This window comes from Lactuca virosa, chromosome 6 (assembly GCF_052849685.1).
Source record: "Lactuca virosa cultivar CGN04683 chromosome 6, Lactuca_virosa_CGN04683_v6, whole genome shotgun sequence".
NCBI lineage: Eukaryota > Viridiplantae > Streptophyta > Magnoliopsida > Asterales > Asteraceae > Lactuca > Lactuca virosa.
Window position 1 is genome coordinate 199,468,369 of NC_136431.1, and position 17,833 is coordinate 199,486,201.

A 17,833-nucleotide genomic window follows, 5' to 3' on the forward strand; every position below is an offset into this window, starting at 1 on the left:
CTTATTTACATGTTACATGCGTTTTTTTTCCTAAGTTTTACATGTGTTTTTTTACTAACGTGTTACATACGTTTTTTACTTTTTTTTAACGTGTTACATGCGTAAAGTAAAAAGAGTTAATGTGAAAATGAGTGGAAAAGGTTAAATTGGTGGAAAGTTACCCAAAGTGTAATTTTAGGTGAAGATAGTTTTTCTTTCAAGAAATTAGCTTATTATATTATTTTATGTTCATATTTCAATACACGAGATGTTTAAAAATATAGTCAGTTTTTAATTTTGCATCAACCCAGGCTATATCAAATAATTACAAGTTTTGACATGTTATTACCTATTTTTCCACATCTAGAAAAAGGAAAATGATTTGTATATAATAATTTTTCTCCATACACAATCATTTATGTTTTATGGAGGTGTACAATACAATACTTTAATGCATAAATTGTTATGTATAAAAAAAAAAATTTGTTGCGTACAAATCAGTTCCCCTAAAAAAAATTTATACTATTAAAACAAGAATACATTGTTTTTATGACCATTGCATAGTAAGATATGTATTGGAATTTTATGATCCAGACTAAGGTCCCGTTTGATAGTTTCTGTCTGGGAAAGTGCTGTCTGGGAAAGTTTTCTGACTGGGAAAGAAACCATGCTGTTTGATTATACATCTGATTGACTGTGCTGAATGATGAAAAAAATTAATAATTCAATGAAAAATAAATTTAAAAAAAGTTATTTAAAAAAATTAATAATCCAATAAAGAAAGAAAGATGCGGAGTTTGGTGTATAATTGTATTTCCAGCCCATTCAGCCAGAAATATATGATTTTGGGGCTTTCTGGGAAAGACATATCTTACCGGGAAAGACCCCTTCTTTTGTGCAAATCAAACAGTCTTTCCGGTCCATTCAGCCAGAAAGATCTGTTTGGACCTGAAAAGATGTGTATCAAACGGAACCTGGAAGATGTGTATCAAATCTTTAGTCTTTTAATTCGTTTTTTCTACTCCAAAATTTCATGCAAAGCCTAATTTGTTTTTTCCATTTCTTTTGAAAACGAACCTCAAAGTTCAATTAGAAATCAAATCTTGCAGATCTTAGAAAACTTCATCGACCATCATAACTTAATCAATTCATCACGAATTAGGTAGAACATCACGTGGCGTAGGTTTATCCATTTGTGATGTTGTGTCTTTAGGTGTACATGGTTACAAATGATTTATTTTTTCATTTTCTGTTTAAGATGTTTTTTTCTTTCTAATTGATGCAGGTTGTATCTATAAGAATTATGGTTGTTTAAGAAAATTAAAGTTGACTGCACCATTGATGCTTTAAGAAAAATCAAATCAGAATGGATATTACACAAACAAAAATTGGAGAATCAATTTGGAGACAATTTAATTTTGATAGAATCTTTTGAGCCCGATTTGATCTGATACTAGGACCATGAACTTGCAAAGGGTAAAACGTAAAATGAATAAAAGTAGAATTGTAAGTTTTATAACCTTGGTACGTTGTAAGTATTTAAATATGCCTTTTGTAACTTTCTTCAGCCCATAATATTATTATCTTAGTTAACTTTTTGAAATATAGATATTTCATAACTTGAGTTCACTATATTTTAGACCAAATTTTACGAAACTATCATCCATATGATTTCGGTATCTTCATTAGTGTTTGTAGTGGAAGTAGTTGAATCAAAGCGACAAAGGCAATAAATATATTCTTTAATTATATATATATATATATATATATATATATATATATATATATATATATATATATATATATATATATATATATATATATGACAAATGAATATGTGGCTGTTATGTACCTAAGTTTAGGTATAGAACCTTTTATACGATGTAGTTTTAAACAAAACAAACACAATTCCATTTTCTCTTAATTTTATTTTTTAATAGAATACCATTGAATTAAGTTAAATAATAGAATGAAAAAAATCGATTATATATCTTTTAATAGCAAAACATTATTGAAGTTTATAGGGAAATAAAAAATCAATATTTTTTAACGAATATAACTCAAATGTTTTGTCATTTAATTGAAAATTTATATCGAATGATTTGTGAGAAGCTTGATTGAGTTATTGCATGTTCTTTTTTTATCTTTTATTCTATCAGTTTTAATTTAAAACTTAATATGATCAAATAAGTGGTCATGACTTTTAATGCTTTAAGTTCTTAGACACAATGAAAAATAAGAACATAAATTCGATCGGTTTAGTAAGTCACGTGATTAAGGAAGAATAGTAAACGAAATATCATGATTAGTTTGGATATATATATATATATATATATATATATATATATATATATATATATATATATATATATGGATCAGAACTACATTGTTTATAAGGTTTTATATATACATAATAGTCACATATTTCGTAAGCCATATATATATATATATATATATATATATATATATATATATATAGAGAGAGAGAGAGAGAGAACTAGGTTCAAGTATTCTAACTAATTATTGTGTGTATATCATATGTTATGAGAATTACTAAGAGAATAAGTTGTTTAGCAATGCGAATACATTCAACATTACAAAAATATCGTCATTTTCATTCATTCTCGCTAATTATTATTTATTTTTGTTCTCACACATCGTTTTTCATTCATTTTCATTCTGACAGAATACGGCCCAATAAACATTCTGACAGAAATGAGAATAATAATAATAAGTGTATAATAACCTTATAGACGATTTAATTAGTGAGAATGTGTTAATGACAATAATTATGTAAGATCGAACGTATTCGCATTGCTAAACAACTTATTCTCCTATTAATTCTCATAGCGTACGATATCCGCACAATAATTAGTTAGAATAGAATAACCTAAGCATATATATATATATATATATATATATATATATATATATATATATAAGTTCAATTAAGAAAATAAAAAATGTTGAGAATGAGGAAATTATTCTCAGCCAATTATTTACATAGTTTTTTTTTCAACCAAACGTGTGGATTTTCTAACCAAACGTGTTTCCTTAAATTATGATAATCCTTATATTAATATTATATACAAAAACATAGTTTTTTTGGTAATTTTTAAGTAGTTATTTTTACCGAAAAACTATTATAAATATATCAAAATTCATAATTTTTTATCTTCTATAAATAGACATCAATATTGATATAATTTTAAGATAAAATTAAATTTTTATTTTTTTATTGTTTCAGCTTTCGTTATTCATAAATGAATAAAAATAAATCATGTTTTTATTATAGTGTATTCGTTAATCACTGATGAATAAAAGTATGTGTCATTTTTTTTTTACAGTTTAAGTATCATTCATATATAAATATAATGTGTAATAAACTTCTTACCGTTACATCGTTCTCGTCATATGTTATTTTCACATATGAATAAAACGTGTATTAACTCTTCTCACAAGTTATATTCATATATAAATAACACATTTATCAGAATTTTGTTACAGTTCATTTGTTATAACAACCACATATTCCCCAAGTTTTATATATATATATATATATATATATATATATATATATATATATATATATATATATATATATATATATATATATATATATATAATTTTAATCATCATTATTATAACTGTGAAATAATTGTTAGAAAATTTGGATTATATGAAAAGGGGTACTTAGTTTTGGATTAGGCGTGGAAGATCCGTTTTCCGACGGTAGGCTTTGTTTTGCGTGTGAATCGTTAGCGGTGGTTTATTGTTTAATATTTATAAGTAACGTTGTATAAAAATTAAATCTAAATATATAAATAAAGAGTACTTGTCTACTGCAAGAAAATTATGATAAATCGTAGATTTTCCACAAAATTATACAATCGGTTCTTGTAGTTTGTGAAAATTGGAATGACAATAACTATCAAAATATGCGAAAATACCGGGTATAGACATTATTTAGGGTTGAATTTCAAAATATAGACACAAAAAATTGAATTTTCCGGGTATAGACATGGATTCCGCGGAGGTAGCTCCACGTAGCTCCGCAGAATCCACTGTAGCTCCGCGGAATGGCAAAATCGTAAATAAATGAGGAAATTAAAAAAAAAAAAAAAAAAAAAAAAAAAACTCAAGATCCATTCCGCAGAGCTACAGTGGATTCCGCGGAGCTCCGCGAAGATAGCTCCGAGGAATGAATCTTCAGAAAGAAAAAAAAAATCTCCTCCAATGATTATTTTATGTAAAGATCTTCAATTAAAATACCAATTTTTTTTACAACTTACATTAATTCCAAACATTGTCAAGAAAAATTCATACTATCATAATTTTTTCTTGAAAATAATTAATTAGGGAATGAATATAAACCCCGAAGAATCGATTTGAAAAAAAAAAAATCTGAAGATCCATTCCTCGGGGCTACCTCTGCGGAATCCACCGTAGCTCTGTAGAATGGATCTTGAGGTTTTTTTTTTTTAATTCCCTAATTTATTTACGATTTTGCCAATCCGCGGAGCTACCTCCGTGGAATCCATGTCTATATCTGAAAATTCAATTTTTTGTGTCTATATTTTGGAATTCAAACCCAAATAATGTCTTGTATTTTTCCCTCAAAATATTTGTGTTTCTTGTAAACATCGTATTATTTGTGTTTCTTGTAAACATTGTATTCTTGAACTTTTAAGCATATATCATGATTACATATTTTTAATATCATTTAGAAAAACTCACTACCCCATTTTTTTCATCCTTCCCTTCATCCTGATAACACCACCACCAACGTCTACCGCCAAAAATAAAAAGTAAAATTAAATTAAACTTGAATCAAAACTAGAAAATCTCTATTAGGAATCCCAAACCCCAATATGAATTCGAACTTGATAAACATCACACGATCCTAAAACTAAACTTGATCAAAACCAAAATCAAAAATCAAAACGAAAAATAAAAAAAAATTAATTTGAATCAAAACCAAAAATCGAAATTTTGAATATGAATTTGGATGCGAGACGCCGGCTTGATAAAATATATGGACTATGGAGTAAATGATTTACTATCTCCAAAAGAGCCACTTATTAGACATTATTGCATCGATGTGTTTATGATATGAGATATATACACGTACCAACAAGTCAAACACATTTTGTTAACTTATTATTTTTTGTATGTTATTTTTGTTTTATTCCTTAATTTTTATATTAATCTAATCATTGGTATATTCTCAAATCTACCTATATATAATCTGCATGTGCAACTATAAATAGAACACAAATAAATTCATTTCGTACATGCACACAAAACCAAACTAGAAATCATGACACGAACAGTCCATACATTCAGTCTTTTCATACTCTTATCATTCTTGATAGTACTGCACTGTTCTTCCACGTTAGCTCATTCGGAAAAACTGAATGAAAAGAACCCATGCAAGAGATTGGTTCTCTACTACCACGACATCCTTTTCAATGGCACAAATGGCTCTAATGCAACGTCAGCTGCAACTGCAAACCATACAAAGCTCGGAAAGTTTGACCATGGAATGCTTGTGGTCTTCGATGATCCCATGACCAAAGATAATCACCTCTTATCTCCCCCTGTGGCTCGAGCACAAGGGTTTTACTTCTACGATATGAAGACTACATATAATGCCTGGTTTTCTTACACGTTGATTTTCAATTCTAGTGTGTATAAAGGTACACTTAACATTATGGGTGCAGATATGATGGGTGAGGAAACAAGGGATCTTTCTGTTGTTGGTGGCACAGGTGATTTCTTCATGGCACGAGGGATTGCTACTTTTCGTACCGATGCTGTGCAAGGTGATTATTATTTTAGGCTTCAAATGGATATCAAATTATATGAGTGTTATTAGATCAGACGATTCCTATTGATCATATAAAAATATTTAGATGCTAAAGAGCTTTTTGTATGGCAGTGTTTCTTTTTCGATCATGATGTCACATTGTAATATATTATAATCATCTTTATAGAGTTCTTGTCAATGTAAGATAAGGATTTTTATCTACTTTTTTTTTCCTATCTTTTCTACTATAAAATAATTACCAATGATAGCAATGTGCAGTTTCAGCCGCGATGCTAGCTTAAAACATATGTTTCAAGTTAAAAGAACATAATATTTAATTTTTGATGTTGACTATTACGATTATTCTATCAGATGCAAGTTTCAATCGTTAGTTTTCGTTGTACTAAGTGTTGGATTAATTAATTGTGATCGAAGTGTATGCTAAATATGATGACTGAAAATAGGAGATAAACAAAAGATGTTTGTTGTGTGGGATATTCTGTCCAGGTTATAAGCAACAACAGCGAAGAAAAAAACAAAGTTTGCTCCAATTAATGCAATGAATAAAATACTTACCGGGCATTACATCTATTTAAAGAAGAAAAACAAATTACATGGGCCTAAAGTCTAGGAAGAAAAATAAGAGGTTTACTAAAAAACTAATTTCTACTTTTATTCGATCTCTTTTAATTAGAAAATGATTTGTACACAATATTTTTTTTTCATACACAACAATTGGTGTTTTAAAATGTTATACTAGCTGTACAATTCTATAATGCATAAATTGTTGTATATAACCAAAAACTGTTATGTACGAATCATATTCCCTTTTAATTAGGATACTAATCTTGTTAAGGTAACATTTGATGTATAGGACTAAAATGAATAGTATACTAAACTTTACTAAAGTAGACTAGACAACACTAGTCACATTATTTGTAAAGCCTTTGGTAACATTAGGACTTAAAAAACATAACAGTAAAATGACCAGATTGTTATATATATATATATATATATATATATATATATATATATATATATATATATATATATATATATATATATATATATATATATATATAAAAGATGAGGATCTTTTGTAAACTCATATTTTCCTCTGAACTCCGCAAACTTTTTCATGTGATTTTTTTAAAAGGTAACTTAAGTCATTAAGTCGGTCATATAGAAATGCATTCGCAAAATCTCGAAAAAAATGTGCACACATAAAAAATGCATATATGCACAAACGTCAGAAGTGCATATGTACTTCAAAAATAATCTGCATGTGTGCACATTTTTCTTCAAGAATTTTTTAGCGAATGCACTTTTATATGACCGATTTAACGCCTTAAATCATTTTTTTTGAAAAAAAAATCACATGAGAAAGTTCGCGTGAAAATATGGGTCCGCAAAAGATCATCACTATATATATATATATATATATATATATATATATATATATATATATATATATATATATATATATATATATATATATATATATAACAATTATTAATCAAGGAATCACAGAATCAATTCAAAGCGTCAGATTTTAAAACGATCAACGACAAAATGAAGAGTTATAGACTTTTACAATAGACGCACATGCACTGGATTATAACAACACCCACTTTTTTTGTTTTATTTTTCTAGGCTATGTTTTTTATCGAAAGAAAACGAATATATCGGTGGTCATGATTTTCGGTCTTCTTTCCATAGAGATCCATATTGATATAATAAAAAATCAAAAAACTCACGTCATTTTCTTTGTTTTTCTGAAAAGTTAAGGTCTATTTTTTATCGAAAAAAATTAATAAATATATCAAAATTTATATTTTTTTTGGTACTCATTAAACATAAATTCACATTGTGAGTAATAGTAAGTCAAATTCACATTGTGAATTCTAAAAACTAAATTATATACAGTTCAGATTCATATTTAAAAAAAAATCCATTTATTAGTTTTACAAAACTAATTTACGAGTAATCAAAACGTCAAAATATTATAAAACTTTATGGAAATATATTTCGATTCATATGTAAATTTCACTTAATTTGTAAATGATCAAAGAGTTGAAATAGTAAGTCAGATTCATATTTGTAACACTCGGTTCAGGTGAATATTTTATCAAGTTCAAAATTAGGAATTTTAACCTGGCTGACGACGTGAAGGATGCTTGTCACGTCATGAGGGGAATTATGGAAGCACACATCACCTTTGGGCTCAGGAGGTGAGGACATATGGCTCACGATGTGAGACTGGTGTGAGAGGAAAACCCTAATTTTGGGGGTTTTATTTTGTATTTAAAGGAAGTGAGAGCTAGGGTTAGCCCACCCTCAGTCCCCATCACCTCTTTCCACTCCCTTTTGAAACCATAGCATCCATATTTGATCTTAAGCTTATTTGTGGTGATTGTAGCCATGAAAAAGAAGAGGAAGATCAGCTAGTCCATAATTTCCACATTTAAGCCTCATCATCAATCATTTTCAAACCTTCTGGACCTTTTGTAAGTTTCAAGTTCATTGCTTCATGAGACCATAAGCTTAGGTCTAGATTCTTATGCGTTATCCTTCATGTGCAATATAATGTAGTGGTTGGAATCTATAAAGCTACAACTTTATGGATCTCCAATGTCCCTTGAGTAGTATAGATGCTAGATCTGGAATATGGTTGAGTTTTATGACTCTTGCATGAGATATGGTATCATTTCCTCCTTTTTGTTGGATATAGTGTCTAACTCCATAACTATATTTGGTATGTACTTGACCCGACCCGGCATGGTCCATTTGGGTTGCATGGCATTGCAATAATTGGATAGACCAAAATGAGAGAAAGGACACTTTAGGTGTATTAATATATTATAAGTACTAATATATTAATAATATTATTTAATTAGTATTGATCAAAGAATTAATCTTGAATTAATTAAGTGATTAAAAGGAGACTAATTAAATATATGGGGTTGATTATGTAAATAATCTATTCTTGTATAGTGGGCTAATGATCCATGGTTTGTATGGATTGGGTTAAAACCCATAAGGAGCTCCATGGATAGTCCATGGGAGTTACAAACCCATGGATCATGGAATGTGGAAAGCCATGACAATTAGGGTTTACATGGTGTAACCCTAATTGTGTCACAATTATATAAAGGCTCCTTGTCTAGCAAAATTGGCACTACTACAAGCAAGTAAGAGGGCTAGCTAATTTTGAGTTTAGTGTAATTCTCTCAAGGTTATTCCAAGAATTGTGGTTTTGTGTGAAGCAGTTGAGGCATCACATTTGGGGTGCTAGTCTCACAAAGTCGTCAAGGAATCCAAGCTTCTAAGAGGTATGTTATTCTACTTGGTTTTGTATTACAAGTTATTATGAACCTTGGAAAAATCATTTTGCATGTATCTTAGTCAAACATAGATCCAAGGTTTCTAGGGTTGCATGTACACCACAGGAGTGTTAGAATGCTCAAAACCCAACAGTGGTATCAGAGCCTAGGCTTGTTTGTGTGATACTTGATGCAAACTTGTTGAAAAACTCAAGTTTTCTGCATTCTGCAGCATGAACTCGCCGAGTCCATGGGGGGACTCGACGAGTCCATGAGTAAATTCAACCTACTCGTCGAGTAGGTTCGTGCACTCGACGAGTAGGAGCCTCAGAATGCAGATTTTCGAGTTTTGCTGCTGGAAATGGACTAGAAACATTACCCTAAACTATTTTGGTGTTTTAAAACCTGTTTTAGATAGTGTAATGCTTATGCTAATCCATTTACAATGGCTAATATCAAAATTCCTACATATATATGTTAATATGCTTCTTGAAATTTTGATATTCATGTTCTTATGAGTTTTAGAAGATCATAGGAATTATGTGTAACTTGCTTGTAAGTATGATTCTTGATCTTAATGGTTAATCATGGAGTTCATAACTTGTCCTCAAGTTATGGATTACCAAAAGTCACTTCTTTAAAAGTGTCATTAAAGAATAAGAGGTTACATAAAATGAAGAGTCTTCATTTTAATGAACCATTAAGTTCATAAGTTATGAAATGAAAAGTCTTGAATAGTTTCAATACTTGCCCTCAAGTTTTGGAATTTGTAAAGTCTTACAATCTAATACTTTAATTTCCAAATTGAACCTTAGAATTTTAAAAAGTTTAAAATTCAACCCTTATACTATTATTATATTAAAAGTTTAAATATATAGATATGTATAAGAATAAGTCAGTCTTACTGTTAGTAGGCCTCATTCACGAAGCCGGTCTATAAGGGGGGTATAAGGTTGTTGCCTATAAAATGGCAGCTTAATGGGTGTCCACTCTCACCCACCGCTTCCTTGACTGGTGGAGGGTCGTTAGCCGAACGGGTAGGACAAGGACTTTAATCTTCATTAAAAAGTATAATGAAATTATAAAGTAACTACACTTTAATAATTCCCAATCTTAGTTACTTTAGGAAAATGTGAAATAGGTGCTAACCCATGAAATTACACTTTGTACCTTACCAAGTCGTTAGTGGAGCGCGTGTGGTTAACCGACACACTAACAAGGACTAGTAAGAGTGACAAAGGGTAACTTAATTTTATCATAGATCGATGGAGCGCGTGTGGTTAACCGGCACATCGATTAGGTGGTAAAATGTTAAGGGTACCAAGTCAATTTGCATGGTTATTCACACCTTGTTTGTGATCCTCGGCATCCCAGTCACAAACTTGAGAGGGCACAATCGAGATTTAAACATGCCATTGAAAGTTCAATGTATCTCAAAAGATCTAGGAATTTCAAATCCAATAAAACTAAATAATTTATTTCGTTTTCGTGGTGGAAATTTGTAAATCGTCATTTACCTACCTTCAAATATTTTATAGCTTGGATTACGGCATCCCTCTTCCAACTATAAATAGTTTTTTGGGTCCTAGCCTTAATACTTCATTTGGGTGACTTATTAAGGACTCTTCATCTAATAAAACTTGTCTTTCTTTCTTTTCAGATGTCTTCAAACACTGCTAGTGGCTCAAACCCTACAGGCTCCTTTTCCCTAATGAACTTGTGTGGGAAAATCACTTTTGATGATTCAAATTTCAATGAATGGATTAGGAACATCAAAATGATTACTCGCTATGAGGGCAAAGAGTATATCCTAGATAAGGAGCTAAAGGTTATCGATGAGTCAACTGCTACTCCTGAGGAGATTGCTGAGTACACTACCCATGAGAAAGATGCCACTAAGGTGTCTTGTATCATGTTGGCCACAATGACAGCAGAACTCCAGAAATCCTATGAAGATTTGTACCCTTTTGAAATGCACCAAGATCTGATGGATAGGTACCATCAGAGTGCACGTCAGGAGAGGTATGAAATCATTTCCTCCATGATAACAGCTAGGATGAAGCAGGGAGAATCCCTCACCGGTCACTTGCAGAAGATGAAAAGGTTTGTGGACCGGTTATTGAAGCTTAATGTGGACTTTCCTGAAGAAATGGCGATTGACATCATTCTCCATTCCTTACCTCCAAGTTATGATCAATTTCGTATGACTTATCATATGAACAAGGAGGAAGTCACACTGAGTAAACTTCAAGGACTTTTAAGGACCGCTGAAAGTGGCCTTAAATCAGCTGTTACTCCTACTCCTACTACCGCCCCTGTCTTGGCAATTGGGCAAGGAAAGGGGAATAAGAGAAAGACCCCTTCGAAGGGTACCAAGGGAAAGTCTCTTTATGGCTCCTATTCAAGTGGAACCAAGAAAGGTTCCATTCCTCCTTCTTCAAACCCAAAGGAAGCACAATGCTTCTACTGCCAGGAAAAGGGGCACTGGAAACAGAGCTGCCCCAAATACTTGCAGGATGTAAAGGATGAGAAAGTTAAACCCACCCATGCAGGTATTTACACTATATTGTCTAATAACTCATTGAAAACTAACTCTTGGGTGCTTGATACAGGTTGTGGTATTCACATTTGTACTGATTTGCAGGGCCAAAGAAGAAGTGATAAAGTGGAGCACGGGAAGATAAACTTAATCATGGGGAATAAGAAAGCATCACATGTTTCCAAGATAGGAGTTTATTCTTTATTGCTTAGTAATGGGTTAATGTTAGATTTGAATAAATGTTGTTACTCGTCTGAAATGGCGAGAAATATTATTTCCTTTCGTGGCTTGTACAAACAAGGGTTTTCCTTTTCGTTTGATAATGATAATGGTGCTATTAATGTTTATTACAATGATGTATTTTACTTTAAAGCATTACCTTGTGATGGTGTATATGAAGCTGTGAATGTTGTAGATAATCTAGGAAATAATGTGTTGTGTATTGATTCTTCAGATAGCTTAGACAAAGCATCTTTGTGGTATTGCCATCTTGGACATGTCAACAAGAAGCGCATAGGCCAACTCCAAAAGGCTGGAGTCCTGGAATCATTTGATCTAAAGTCGAATGATAGTTGCAAATCTTGTTTACTTGGAAAAATGACAAAGTCACCCTTCACTGGTACTTGTGAGAGGGGTGAGGGCTTGTTGGACCTCATACACACTGATGTGTGTGGACCCTTCAAGAGTGCCACAAGAGATGCTAATCGGTATTATGTGACTTTTACTGATGATTATAGTAGATATGGATATATCTATTTAATCAAGCATAAGTCAAAGACCTTTGAGAAATTCAAAGAGTTTAAGCAGGAAGTGGAGAATCAACTGAGCAGGAACATCAAGATACTCCGATGGGATCGGGGAAGAGAGTATCTTAGTATTGAGTTCCTTGACTATCTTAAGGAATGTGGGATTGTCTCATAATTGACACCTCCTAGGACACCACAGTTGAATGGTGCAGCAGAGAGGCGTAATCAAACCTTATTGGATATGGTTCGTTCCATGATGAGTCGAGCTTCGTTACCAATCTCATTCTGGGGGTATGCCTTAGAGACTGCCGCCCACATCCTTAATCTAGTCCCTACAAAGAAGGTTGCCAAAACACCTCATGAGATGTGGACTGGGAAAGTTCCCAACTTGGACCACATCAAGATTTGGGGTTGCGAGGCTTTCGTGAGGCGCGAGTCTCATGACAAGCTCGAACCTCAAAGTGAGAGATGTATTTTCATCGGCTACCCACACAAATCCTTTGGTTATCTCTTCTATAGACCCAGTGAGAATGTGGTCTTTGTAGCTAAAAGAGGAGTCTTTCGAGAGAGAGAATTTATAAGCCAAGGAGACAGTGGGAGGCAAATTGACACACTGGGAGGCAAATTGACTTTGAAGAGCTTCAAGAGTCAAGCGGTGAAGGAACCTCAAACACTAGTGACCAACCTGAGGAGGAAACTCCTGTTGATCCGATAGATGAGCCCATACCTCTAAGGCGTTCCACGAGAGTTAGGAATGCACCTGAGCATTACTATGGTTTCCATATTACTGCGGAAGGTGATACGCTTATCAGTGATAGTACACTAGTAAGTCTGGATGAACCTAACAGCTACACGGAAGCCATGGCAGGCCCTGAGGCTGCTAAATGGAAAGAGGCTATGGACAGCGAGATACAGTCCATGTATGACAATCAAGTTTGGAACTTGGTTGACAATGTACCAGGCCGTAAGACAGTTGGGTGTAAATGGATCTTCAAGAAGAAGACCGACATGGATGGTAATATACACACTTATAAGGTGCGACTGGTTGCAAAGGGCTATTCTCAAACTCTGGGAGTTGATTATGATGAGACCTTTTCACCAGTAGCAAAGATTAAGTCTATTATGGTTATGCTAGCCATTGTTGCATTTCATGATTATGAAATATGGCAAATGGATGTCAAAACCGCTTTCCTTAATGGGAAGTTCGCTGAGGATGTTTACATGGCTCAGCCAGAGGGTTTTGTCAATACAAAGTATCCTAATAGAGTGTGTAAGCTTGAGAAATCCATTTATGGATTAAAACAAGCACCTCGCAGATGGAATCTTTGCTTCGATGAGAAAGTCAAGGAGTTTGGTTTTTCGAGGAGTGAAGATGAGTCCTGTGTATATGTTAGGGCTAGTGGGAGTATAGTTAGCTTCTTGGTGTTGTATGTGGATGCCATACTACTCATAAGAAATGACATACCAACCTTGCAGGAGATTAAGTCCTGGCTTGGGAAGTGTTTCGCTATGAAGGACCTTGGGGAAGCTGCCTATATCCTAGGGATAAGGATATTGAGAGACAGGAGTAAGAGACTAATTGGACTTAGTCAGAGTACTTACTTGGATAAGGTACTGAAGAGGTTCAGTATGCAGGATTCCAAGAAAGGGGAATTACCAACCCAGAGTAATGCCAAACTGAGTAAGACCCAGACTCCGAGTACAGAGACCGAGATAGCTGAGATGAGTCATGTACCATATGCTTCCGCTGTGGGCTCAATCATGTATGCTATGACTTGTATTTGCCCTGATGTGGCCTTTTCCTTGAGCATGGTCAGCAGATATCAAGGAAACCCTGGAAAGTCTCACTGGACCGCAGTAAAGAACATTCTCAAGTATCTGCGAAGGACTAAGGACTGGGTCCTTACCCTTGGTGGCAGTGATGACTTGAGAGTGGTAGGATACAGCAATGCTAGCTTTCAGTCTGATAGGGATAATTTCCGCTCTCAGTCAGGCTGGGTCTTTATCCTAAATGGAGGAGCAATTACTTGAAAAATTTCCAAACAGGAGACAGTAGCTGATTCTACTTGTGAATCAGAGTACATAGCAGCAAGCGAGGCTGCAAAGGAGACGATATGGCTAAAGAACTTCATCGGAGACCTTGGAGTTGTACCAGCTATAAAGGAGCCAATGGAAATTTTCTGTGACAGCGAAAGTGTGGTAGCTTTGGTTAAGGAACCAAGAGATCACGGAAGATCTAGGCACATTGATAGAAAATACCATTTCATCAGACATCGAATAGAAGAAGGACTCCTCGTAGCAAAGAGGGTATCATCAGATGAGAACCTAGCAGATCCCCCCACGAAGCGACTGAGTAGGGTTAAGCATTTACAGCATGCAAGGCGCATCGGGCTGAGGGATGATATTAGTTTTAATAATTAGATAGTTGTGAAACTTGTAAAATGTAATTGACATTTGATGATTAAATATAATTTGTTACTTATTTATGAGTAAAGTGTTACTATCTTATGTTAATCGTTTACTATTGTTTCAATTTTGCATGTTTTGACTTCCAGGATAATTATATTATTCAAACTCTCCACAATCAGTCATACTTTGGAAGTAGGTATTGAATTAAGACTGTCATGAATTGGGTTTGTAGACTGTCTAAGGTGTATTAGACATAGCATTGGTTGCTGCGACATTCATGAGTGCTCATAAGTTCTGAGTATTCGACTCAACCCACGCTCACTTGTATCACTTCATGGAATTTATCTCGAGTGATCGTGAGACGGTAATATCATATAAATCTTCAAACCTAGAGATATGAGTTGTTGACTATGAATTGGTTATACATTGATTGTACGAAAACGCATTGGTAACTCGATGTTATAAAACGTGCTTTTGTGCATAATTCAATAAGTAGTCAGTACAAGCATATGAGTCGAAGTTTATCTGTTCCTTCTAGGATTAGAAGCGATATCTGGGCCCCTCGATGATTTTGTTTTGACCTATGTACCGGGCCCGGTAAGAACCTAATTGATGTGTTCAATTTAGTTCTATGTCAAACAAGTCAAAGATCGAGAAACAAATGTTGGACAATAAGTAAGACCATGTTCCATGTGTTTGTCCGGCTGATATCTTGAGAACAGAGGATTATATGATCACTTATCTTAAATGGCGTATCATCATCATCATCTTAGTTCCAAGAGACTTTGAAAGAGCTACGATTGCTAGTCGGATTCTGAAGTCATATTTGCAACTATAGTTATTAGACTTATCCAAGTGGGAGACTGTTGGATATAGTGTCTATGTCCATAACTATATTTGGTATGTACTTGACCCGACCCGGCATGGTCCATTTGGGTTGCATGGCATTGCAATAATTGGATAGACCAAAATGAGAGAAAGGACACTTTAGGTGAATTAATATATTATAAGTACTAATATATTAATAATATTATTTAATTAGTATTGATCAAAGAATTAATCTTGAATTAATTAAGTGATCAAAAAGAGACTAATTAAATATATGGGGTTGATTATGTAAATAATCTATTCTTGTATAGTGGGCTAATGATCCATGGTTTGTATGGATTGGGTTATAACCCATATGGAGCTCCATGGATAGTCCATGGGAGTTACAAACCCATGGATCATGGAATGTGGAAAGCCATGACAATTAGGGTTTACATGGTGTAACCCTAATTGTGTCACAACTATATAAAGGCTCCTTGTCTATCAAAATTGGCACTACTACAAGCAAGTAAGAGGGCTAGCCAATTTAGAGTTTAGTGTAATTCTCTCAAGGTTATTCCAAGAATTTGGGTGTTGTGTGAAGCATTTGAGGCATGACATTTGGGGTGCTAGGCTCACAAAGTCATCAAGGAATCCAAGCTTCTAAGAGGTATGTTATTCTACTTGTTTTTGTATTACGAGTTATTATGAACCTTGGAAAAATCATTTTGCATGTATCTTAGTCAAACATAGATCCAAGGTTTCTAGGGTTGCATGTACACCATAAGAGTGTTAGAATGCTCAAAACCCAACACTTTTGTACCCTAGTTAGTGTTTAGGACATGCATGTCCAAAACTCCATGATTTTTATGATGTTCTAGAGTAAATAAGACACTAAAGAGGATTTGGTTGCTTGTCCGAAAAAGGGTTAAGAGTTTTATTAAGCACTTATGTCTAGAGTGTCCTCACGACGTGAGCACTTTGGTGTCACGACGTGAGGATGGTGTTCCTCGTCTATTTTGACTTATTAGGTCACGACGTGACCGCTAGGGGTCACGACGTGACGAGTGGCTATGGGACTTTCGAGTGTGGATTCGATTTTGACTTTGACCAGCATTTGACCAAGTTTGACCTAAGGGTATTTTGGGTTGTATTTGATATTGGTCGTTATTTGTTGAATAGGTGACCGGTAGAGATGATATTCGGAGCAGTGTCCTGTTCAGCAATCTTTTCAAACTGAGATGTGAGTTTCCTCACTGTTCTTGTGGGACCAATGCCAACCCATTAGTTTATGTATCTTGATATAGAGGATGTTGTTATACGGTAGTGATATGAAGATCTGCATGTTGTCTATTGAATGGTTATATGATTATTTGTTGTAGGATATACGTTATTGTTATTTATATGTCAACAGGGTATGGTGGGGTTGAGACTTTGATGTTTTGTACTGTAATACCCGGGACTTGAGGCAATGATAATTATTTAATTTCCTTATAATTAATTGTTGGACTATGAGTTTAATATTGGATTGTTGAGTTGGGCCTTAGTGAGTGGGCCGTTGTGTATTGGGCCGCCTGAAGGCGTATGCTGGGCGTAAGTTTGGCGTACACAGGGCATAATGCAGCATTGGATGCGGGGGGTTGATGCGCGTACGCGCAACGTATGCGAGCAGACTCAAAACCTTAATTTTTAGGGTTTAAGCCATATAAATACCACATTATGTCCGAAACCCTAGCCTCCTTACCAGCCACCTTGACTCAGAAACCCTAGAAACCCGTCGTTCCTCATCTTTGTGTGTTTTTGGCCTTGTGAAGCTCATTATGGTGTTTAGAAGCTTGGAATGAGAAAGAAGAAGTTGAAGAAGAAGAACTTGAGTAGCTTGAGCTCAAGAATCTGAGATAGCATCACCATTTAGCACTCATTTGAGTTAAAAAGCTCACAACTTGCCTCAAGTATGATTAGATCTATGATAATGGTGTTTTGGACCTTTTTGGTCCCAAGAATGGATTTTTATGGTCCAAATCCGTTTCTAGGCTTAGGGTTACCACCCTTAGTGCATATGAGTCCCAAGACCAGAAAAGTTTCAATCTTGAAGGTCCTTTTGTGGCCATGCATGAGTTCTAGTCATTTCCATGGAAGATAGTTGTCACATTTCAAGTTTGGGTCCATTTGGTGGGTTGCAAGCCACCAAGTAATCGACTTTATGGATTAAGACACTTTA

At 33.9% G+C, this 17,833-nt stretch overlaps 1 pseudogene; it reads left to right on the forward strand.

Moving 5' to 3' along the window:
- The first annotated feature begins 5,286 nt into the window (after nt 1-5,286).
- Nucleotides 5,287-5,891, forward strand: LOC145120608 (dirigent protein 5 pseudogene; annotated as a pseudogene).
- The last annotated feature ends 11,942 nt before the right edge of the window (nt 5,892-17,833 follow it).